The sequence below is a fragment of the Halichoerus grypus genome, chromosome 11 (genome assembly GCF_964656455.1).
Source record: "Halichoerus grypus chromosome 11, mHalGry1.hap1.1, whole genome shotgun sequence".
In the NCBI taxonomy this organism is placed as follows: Eukaryota; Metazoa; Chordata; class Mammalia; order Carnivora; family Phocidae; genus Halichoerus; species Halichoerus grypus.
Window position 1 is genome coordinate 88279943 of NC_135722.1, and position 9581 is coordinate 88289523.

At 45.3% G+C, this 9581-nt stretch overlaps 1 long non-coding RNA gene across 1 annotated transcript; it reads left to right on the top strand.

The window, feature by feature from the left end:
* The first annotated feature begins 2465 nt into the window (after positions 1-2465).
* LOC118538573 (uncharacterized) lies at positions 2466-9152 on the top strand. Its single transcript, XR_004918681.2, has 6 exons — positions 2466-2649; positions 2872-2928; positions 3601-3696; positions 4942-5028; positions 6355-6435; positions 7355-9152. It is a non-coding gene; the product is annotated as an uncharacterized LOC118538573 (long non-coding RNA).
* Positions 9153-9581: the final 429 nt, after the last annotated feature.

Sequence of the window (9581 nt, forward strand, 5' to 3'; positions counted from 1 at the left end):
GTCACTCTGTAATGCTGTCACCTGTGGGTAGCCAACCGTTGGGATAGGGAGAAGAGTCTAGCTGGGGCGGGGTTGGGGTTGGTGGCCGGGGAGTTGGCCTCCTTGTAGCAGGAGGCTGGGCTCCACCCTCCCGTGGGCTTTCCCCACAGGGTCTCATTCCGGGCCACCACACCTCCCCACGGTCCCCATTACGTCTGTCCCCAGAGCGCCCCACTGAGGCCTGCGGCCGCAGGATGGCTCCCCTCCACGTCGGGCCTGGGGTGAAGATCCGACAGCTCTGTTTTGCCCTAACAGCTGCCTCCATGGTAACAGCCTGCGGTGTGGCTGGAAAAGCGATCGGTTGGACCGCCGAGCTGCAGGCGGGACCCGGGGGCAGAGAGAGCCCGGGCGCCGTCGCGGTGGGCGGCTTCCCCGCCAGGGCTGGAAGGTGTGCCGCGCACCTGTCCCTTTCTGTGGGCCTTGTCATGTCTTGTCTTTTGGTTGAGGCTGAGCAATTCCAGATGTTCTTCGAAGAGCTTGGGCGTACTTGGCCCAGTCCTACCCTTCTCTTCACTTTTCAGCCAGTCTGACAAATATTTGTACTAACCTCATTCTGTGAATCCCAGGACGCCTTTGGGCTGCAGGGGGTTAATGAGAACCAACCCTGCCTGTGTAGCTTCCCCTCCCCCCCGACTGTGCCACCCCTGGGCCATGCCTAGCTGGGCCAGCACGACTTGCTGTCCAAAGGACCTCCTAAGACATCCCAGCAGTCTTTTCTTAGAAACAGGAAACTGTCTTCAGCCAAGTACAAATGAACTGAAGCACCCAGAAACCTGAGGATTGCTCCAAACTCCGAGGCCTGGAGGCGGACAGGGAGGGTTGAACTCCTGGCAGGGTCTCCCTGACTCATTTGCTCATGAATGGGATTGATCTCAGCTGTGCTCTCAGCCATTATTCATTGCACTCAGACCATTATGTAAGTGCTGGTAACAAATTCATTGAAATACTTTCAGCAAAATCCTTTTCAAAGCCTAAAACAAAAATATGAATCAAGACAATATTCCTTGTTATTTTTCATAACCTTTTCATTGGACAGACACTAATCACTAGCATGACTGGGAAGATGAGGGACGTGCCGCTGAGGCAGTCGTTTGAATAGAGGAGGATGGAAAAAAAAATGCAGATTATATTTCTTTCCAAATATAGTGGGAGGCGTAATGGGGAGCGCAGTGTGGAGTGGGGTATTGGCTGTCGCTTATTTGTGAAACTGCTTCACAACTCTGGAAGCTATCTTGTCAAGGGATAAATAAATATATGCTCCTTGAGGATGGGGAGGGTGCCTCTAAGTTTGCTGTGGCAGCCCCGGCACCTAGGCTTGATGGCCTGAAATTTGCCTCACAGAAGAGTTGGTCAAGGGCTGAGTGACTGACTGACTGAATGAATAAATCAGTAACATTTGTTCTCGATGAATCAAGGTCAGACTAAGGCACCACTGGGGTGGGGCATGTTGCTTGCTGGAGATTGGGTGAAGGGGAATAGTGGAGGGAAAGAGGGGTGGCGTGGTGGTGGAAAAGAATTTTCCTTGGGGCGTGGTGGGGGCATGTTAGGGAAGGAACACTAGACTTCAAATCAGAAGAGCAAGTGTCAAATCCTGACTCTCTGAGTAGCTGTGTCACCCTCAGACAAATTGTCCAATCTCTCTGAGCTTCGATTTCATCTCTAAATCCAGACTTTTCATAGCTACAAATATTATCATAATAACCTGGGGATTAAATGAGACAAGAATGGGAGAGCGTGTCCAGCACACAGTAGGGTCTCTGCACACTTTTGATAAGTTGGCCTTTTCAGTGGGCCTGGCTCTGGCACAAAGCTCTTTTAAATGTACTTCGTAATTTATTTTCCCGCTGATGGCACTCACCACATAATTTCACAACTAACCAGTGTCCTCTTGGTGTTCTTTCCCATAGGCCACCCAACCAGAAAGCCTCCTCCTGTCCTGGGTGAGCTGCTTCTCTCGGCTGGGTCACTCCACCGAGCAAGTCCAGGCTTCCCTCTTGGGCAGTGAGTCTGAGAGCCGGCCTCATGGAAGCTTCAGAATGCCTCCTCACATGCTGTGGGAGCTCTGGAGTGTCAACACAGATGGAACTTGTGTGTGTGTGTGTGTGTGTGTGTGTGTGTGTGTGTGTGTGTGTGCTTTTATCTAAAATTGGGCCCAGGACCAGCATTCATGAGTGTGCGGGGCCCACCCTTCCTTCATGAGCAACAGGTCAGGCAGAGAGGAGAGCGGTGCTGTGGCCCAGCCCTCCTCGGGCCTTGCCCTTGTGTGCCTATCCCTACCGCCACCTACAGAGAGGCGCCCAGTGACAACGCTTCTGGAGGCAGCCCCCTCCCCCTCCCATGGCACTAGGGCTTTCCGAGGAGGCCGCCAGCTGAGGGAGTGGTTTCTGTGGTATTGTCCGCCACAGCTCATTTTCCATTAGGGTCACCAGGCAACCAGCAGAAAGCGACAGCTCTCCTGACGCAAAACTCTACTTTGCCCAGCGAGAAGCTCTGTATCCCATTACTAAGCCTGGGCTGGCTCCAGGGCGGGATGTGCCAAAGGCGTGTTGCTGGCCAGGATGGATGGAGGGTTCCAGAGCCCAGCTCCCAGCGGTGTCTGCGCAGCTAGCTGTGAGGCCGGGGGGAGTGAGGGGGTGAGGGGGTGTTGGGTGAGTCAGGTAGAGGCAGCAAGGTTTCAAATCAGACTTTGATCCCAAATGAAGCGTTGCTCTTTGTCCTATTCTGACTGGAACATTTTTTTTTCTTGTTTTAGGGTGTCACCCAGGAAATAAACTGCTGTGTTACTTAAAAAAAAGTGATGCTAACATCTCCTTTTTATATGGTGATTTACAGTGTTCAAGGCAGATTTATTTCCACGATTGAAATTTATCCTCCGCCTAGCTGTTTGAGGTAAGTATGGTATTGCCTTTAGAGATGGAGAAACTGAGGCTCAGAGAGCAATGTACTAGCCCAGCGTTGTATCACTGAGTAATTAATTGGCTGAGACCAATCAGGACTTCTTCCCACATCGAGCTGTGGGAAGCTCATCTTGGAGGTGAGGGAGGGCCAGTATGGGCATGGGCATGTGTGGGGATGGATGGAGGAGAGTCTCTGTTGGATACCGGGTGATCAGAGAAGGTCTTCCAAGAAGTTGCTGTTTGATCAGAGCCTGAGAGAAGCGAGGGAGCCCTCAGGGTGGTTCTTGGGCCCATGCTGGAAGGCATCACGGACTAGGACCTGCACCCCGGCTCTTCAGGGTGGGTGTCATTACCCCAGGGAGAGATAAAAAAACCCTCAGAGCAGCTTGCTCGAGTCCCACAGCTGTCGGGAGGGGAAAGAGGGTGTGGACAAGGTCTGTCTTCAAAGCTCTGCTCCTAACCACCCTCAGTGTCAAGCAGAGGCCTCTTATCAGGTGGGGAGATATTTGGGGCAGGGTCCTCTCCACTCAAACTCCTCAGAAAACACTTGGTGTTTGCCAACACCACCCAGGTGATTTCAACAGGGCACATCCTGCCATAATAAAAACTGGCCTGTTTTTGTTATTTGACTTAATTTTTATTTCCTGTTTATATTTCCTATCAGGCAAAGAACCAGAGCCCACAGATTACAGTCAATATCAAGTGCATTATAGCAGGCTGAACTAAAGATCATACTTCCTTAAATGTCACTATATGCCAGGTACTGTTAAGTACTTTCTATCTAAGATCTCACTTACTTTTCACAAACATTCTGTGATACAGGCACTACTTTTATCTTCATTTTACAGATGATGGGCTTGAGTTGAGGATCCAGTTAGGCTTATATGACTGAGAAGTGTCTGATTTATATTCAGCTCACCTCTAATACCATAAACTGAGCTCTTGAGCCCTGAGGAGTGGGTATGGGAAATCTCAAGGGGCAAGAGCTGATGGAGAGGAGGCATAAAAGGGGAAAGGCAAGAGGAGACTGTGGGTCTGCTTCGTTGGGGTCCCATAGTTATCTAAGACACCCAGGTGGAGTACCTTGGGATTGTTTGTAAGTGAAACCTTCTTTTCTCCAGAACCGCACTATAGAATTATAAAGAACAATTCATTAATTCAGTAAGAATGCAGGGGAAACTCCTGACGTACTTAACATTCGATTTTTAAAATTTTCACTTTTGTTGATTATTGAAATGCAGGCTTGGTGGCAAAACACAAGAATATTGAGAAGGGGGGTGAAGAAAATGAAAACACCCCTGATCTTACTACTCAGAGACAATCACCATTACCATTCTGATATCTTCTGTCCAGGCCTCCTTAAAACATGTAATTGAGTCAAAACAGTTCTTCACGTGTAATGGTGCAAGATCACCTCTTTCTTGGGAATTGAACTCTACTCTAGTCCCCAGCTCTATACACTCAGAAACAGCTCTGGCTCAGGCCCTGGTGCCCTTCTTTTCCCTTTGCTTATCACTTGGAGTTGCACAGGAGTCTGTGGTAAACCCAGGCCCCAACTGAGCCCTGCTCTCTCTGGAAAGATTTCAGCTGACCCTGGACTGTGGTACAGCCAAAGGGCATCCGCCTCTGCTACTGAGCTATACATTTCCCCTGACAGGAGCTCCTCTCAATCCTCCCTAGACGGCAGACATTGCGAGCAGACAGCAAGATTCACGGCTGTCTGGCTTCTCCTTGTCCTCCCCCAGATGGGCTGAAGCCAGATGACAGAGCATTAGCCCCGAGGAGGAGCAGCCTGGGGGTCGACGGCTAGCCAAGCAGAAATGGACACTATCTCGTCCCAGCTCAGGCCTTGGCTTAATCGCAACCACATGAGCAAACTCAGGGCTGCATAACGTGGTTGCAGTTAGCATAGAGTGTCCTCGGGGAGACTGATGGGGGTGAAGCTGTTCACTGCATGAGACCACGTACTGTTGTAGATTTCATCCATTTACCATCCGTTTGCTAGGAACGGCTGCTATTGTTTACTGCGTGCCTATGAGTCCACTGGCCGGCATTCGGTGCCCTGGATTAGTCTGCATAACACATTGCACAGGTGGGTATGATTGCCATCCTCATCTTGCAAATGAGGACATGCAAGCTCAACGAGAGTAAGTAGGGTGCCCAAGATCCCCCAGCTAGTATGCGATGGAGCTGTGTTTTGAAACAAGGCAGTTCTACAGCAGGTCCTAAACCTCTCACTGAGGTTCGATTCCATTCATTCACTCATTAACTCATTCATTCATTCATTCACTCACTCAGTAAAGAAGCTAATTCAAGCTATTACCATCTTTCACCTAGACAACAGGTAGTAATAACATCCTATGCCTTGCCTCTCTCTAATAGAGAGAGTTTCCATCTTGGCTGCAAACTGGTATGACCTGGGAAGATTTTACTAGTACAGGTACCTTGTCCCAGAAATACTGATTTAACCTGTCTGAGATGTGGTCCACGCATAAGATAAGAGATCTAAATATATATGTATATAAATTCTGATCACATCCCTCTTGTGCTTAAGCCATTTTCCTAGAGAAAGGTCCAGATTCTTAACATGACTATGTGGCCCCTCCTTCTTCACCAGCCTCCTTTGATACAGCTCATCCTCTCACTCAGCACACTGCCTCTCTGGCTTTCTTGACTTCCTGGAAGGAGTCAATCTTCTTTCTGCTTTAGGGTCTTTACACGCGGACCACAATTCTCTTCTCTGTCTGTTTGACTCCTACTTATTCTTTTGGTCTTAACCTGGTGCAGCTGATTACAAAAAAAGCCATAATTTTCCACCCCTCCTCCATCTGCACTTTTTGCCACGTGATTTTGCAGCTCTTTCCATTAAGACGTGGGAGGTCTCTTTCCCCACCCTTGGAATCTGAGCTGCCCATGCGACTAACCATGATCAATAGAATGCTGACTAAGAGATGTTGTGTTAGTTCTGAGCCTGAGCCTCAGCTGGGCTTGCAGCCTCTGCTTCCTCTCCTGGAACCCCACCATCACCATGTGAATGACCCTGGTCTGACCTCCTGGAGAATCCTAGCTGAGACCATCCCAGACCAAATAACTTAACTCTAGCCCACAAACTCATGGGGAAGCCTAGCTGAGATCAGAGCCTGGCTCAGATCAACAGAGACTTTCAACTGATCTCCAGACTTGTGAGCAACAACAATAAATGGTGGTTGTTTTTAAGCCATTCACTTTAGGTTGATTTGTTATGCAGCAGTAGATAGCTCATACACTCTAACATGACTTCCTGTTTCTCTTCTAGCCTAGATCTGGTTCTCCCACTTACCACTTTCATAGCACCTCATGCTTGTCAACTGTAGTAGGCATGACAATTCTATCAAAGCTAAAAATTGTGTAAATAATACTTTTTTCTCTCTCTGATTAGAGGTTAAGCTCCATGAGATCAGAGACCATATTTGATTTGCTCCCTGAAATATTCCTATCATCTAGCATTATTTTATACATGGTAAGTGCTAAATAAATATTTGTTATAAAACAAATGCAAGGATGAACTAATATATTCATGAAACATTTCTAAAGTGCCTTCTATATATTAGGTACCATGCAAGATTTTAAAGATATAAGAATGAATAAGGCACAGTCTTTGCTCTTAAGGTAGTTCGCAGTTTAGAAACTGGGACATGAACATTAATAAAAATTGTAGCCCACATTAATAAGTATAATTGAGGATGTTTTTGGTATTGATAAGAGCAGGGTAGATTAGTGGGTTGAATACAGCTGGAGAAAAGAAGTTTCTGGAAAATGCTTTACAGAGGAAATCTGAAATGATGATTCTACATCTGAGGAGTGTGTTGCAATGGGGAGTCAAATGCCATAAGCGATACTGCCATTGGAAATATGATTTTCAGAATAATTAACGAAGCTTGTTAAATTTCCACACAAGCCAAAATGCAATCTTCCCTCAATTTACATTTGCATTTATGGAAAATTCAAACCGCACAAAACCATGTTTTAAAATTGTACAAAAGTTAGGTCCTAGGTGTTTATTGTAAATGCAATTAAGTATTAGGCTCAGAGAATTATAAATAGGTTTCCACCCGCATGAATATCTGGAGAGACATTTGAAAACTCTCTGGAGTTAGTTGTTGATTGCATGGTGATGTCCTATACATTCCATGATTAGCATCCCTGGCCATTGCCTGCTAAATGGCAGTAGCATCCCCTCTCGATATTGTGACAACCTAAAATTCACTTCAAATTTCTAAGGCAATTTTACCAGCATGGAGCTACATCTGCGTTGAACCACTGATGTAAAAAAATTGCTTTAACAAATTAACGTTAATGTTTCATGGAACAGCGTTATTTATTTATTTATTTATTTATTTTTAATTTTTTATTAACATATAATGTATTATTTGTTTCAGGGGTACAGGTCTGTGATTCATCAATCTTACATAATTCACAGTGCTCACCATAGCACATACCCTCCCCAATGTCCATCACCCAGGCAACAGTGTTCTTTAAAAGAACTCATGCGATCTATACAAGTGTTCTAAGCCTTCCAAATTACCTTGGTATTATTGTGGAAGATGACTTGACACTTCCTTGGAGGAGAAAGAAAGAATCTAGTCCATTTCTATCCCTGGAAACAAATAACCTTAATATCTGAGCTGTTCACAGAAGGAGCGGGCAGGAAGTCCAGCATGCCTGCATTTCCACAGTGCTGAGAACAACCCTGCTAAAAACTCATTTCATGCTTCTGGGTCAACAACAGCACAAAAGCCTGTAAAATTGCCTGGAGACTTATTCTGCATACAGCAATTCCTCATTAATTTTTACTGATGGGAGTAGTTTGGACTAGTGAAGAATCCTCGTGTTAGAAATCTGTAAGCGTTTAACAAATCATTCTAAGAGGTACGTACAATCAACAAACGAACATCTGAGTACCGACCTTAGGTGAAATCACTGTGCTAGCGGCTTTGAGAATCCAAAGAATCCTACGAAACGCTTCTGATCTTTAAGGAACTGAAAAATCTAAGTTTGGCAATAGAATACAATCATGCAAAATTTACTGACAACACACACTGCAAATATCTAATGAGCAGTACAGTCATGAAGGGATTTAGAAGTTCAAGGGTGAAGAGAATTAGAATGACCAAGGAAGTTTCCCCAGAGGCTGGAGCAGGCCCTAAAGGATAGATACGAATTGAAGAAGAAAATTAGGGAGGGCATTTCAGGTGGAAGCCATGGCATGGGAAAAGAAAGGAGGCAGGAGTATAATGTCGTATTCTAGAAATCATGAGTCCACTCATCCGGCCAGAGTCCCAATAGGTAGTAGCTAATAAGATTACATTGGTAAATTAAAGCCAGATAGCTTAATACCAGACTAAGATACCAGAATTGGTGCTCTAAGGAAAGAGGGGTTATTGAACATTTTGATCAGGAGAGTTTAAGGATCAGAGATTATTTAGGTATTGGGAGAAACCCTTTCTTTTTCCCCCTGGTTTATATTTCATTGTGAATAAACCTCCATTACAGAAATACTCCTGGCCTCAGAATCCCCTAATTCAATTCCCCCCTAGGGAGTGAGGAATTATTTTTCTGATTGAGAATTTGGGAGATAAACCCCAGGCATGAATTATCCAGCCCCTTCCTTATGCCTCTGCTAAGCTATTCCTGCAGAGTGTTTTCATTCTTGTTACTTGCACTCTGATTCTTACAGGATAGGTCCACACGGAGGGTCTGCTTCCAAACGTGCTTGTGAGTGGGTAAGCAAGCCTGCCTAATTCAGAATCAAGTACTAGCATTCCCACTTGACTGCAAACCTTGGCTGCATTCTCCCAAAATACATTTTATCTGCAGTAAAAGTGCCATTTTGATTCCCACCTGTCTAACTCCCATGTTTCTTAATTAATTCCCACTTGGGTGGAAGATGGCTGGTGCTTATTAGCCTCTACCACATTAGAGATAAAATATCCATTTAGACAGAGGTAGAGGAAAAGCCTCACCAATCCAAATACCCTAAAAAAGATTCACCCACAAAAGCTTGTGCCTGATAAACTTTAGACTTAGCAATTAGGTGGATGCTGGAATAGTCAAGGTCATAGGGCAGCAAATGAGAAATTTCTGGATGTTTGAGTTCAGGTGTTGACGAACTATGACCCACCTGGTCAAATCAGGCCCAGCACTTGTTTTTCTAAATAAAGTTTTACTGGAACACAACTATATGTATTCATTCATTTGCATATAACCCATGGCTGCCTTAGAATTTAGATATACTCACCACTATGTTTATTTTGATCTACTTATCAGAATTAAGCAGTGGCCACAGAGACCATACGGTCTGCAAACCTTCAAACTGTTTCTGACTTCTGAGTGGTCATTGAGAATCAGATACCATTCACACAAGTTTAAGTTCACAAAAGCATAGTTTACCACACTGAAAGTTTGAGGTGGATTATGAAGAGAAAGGAAAGGTCTTCCTTATTATTTCCATCAGAATATTGGAAATGAAGAGAGAATCTGCCAAATAAATAACTATAACGAACTATCCCTTATCAATTCATTCTGTCCATGCAATTAATTCTTGTGTTGTTAGATGCTGGATTCAGTCTGTGTTCTTGAATTCATCTGCTTTTGAACTAAAAAGCC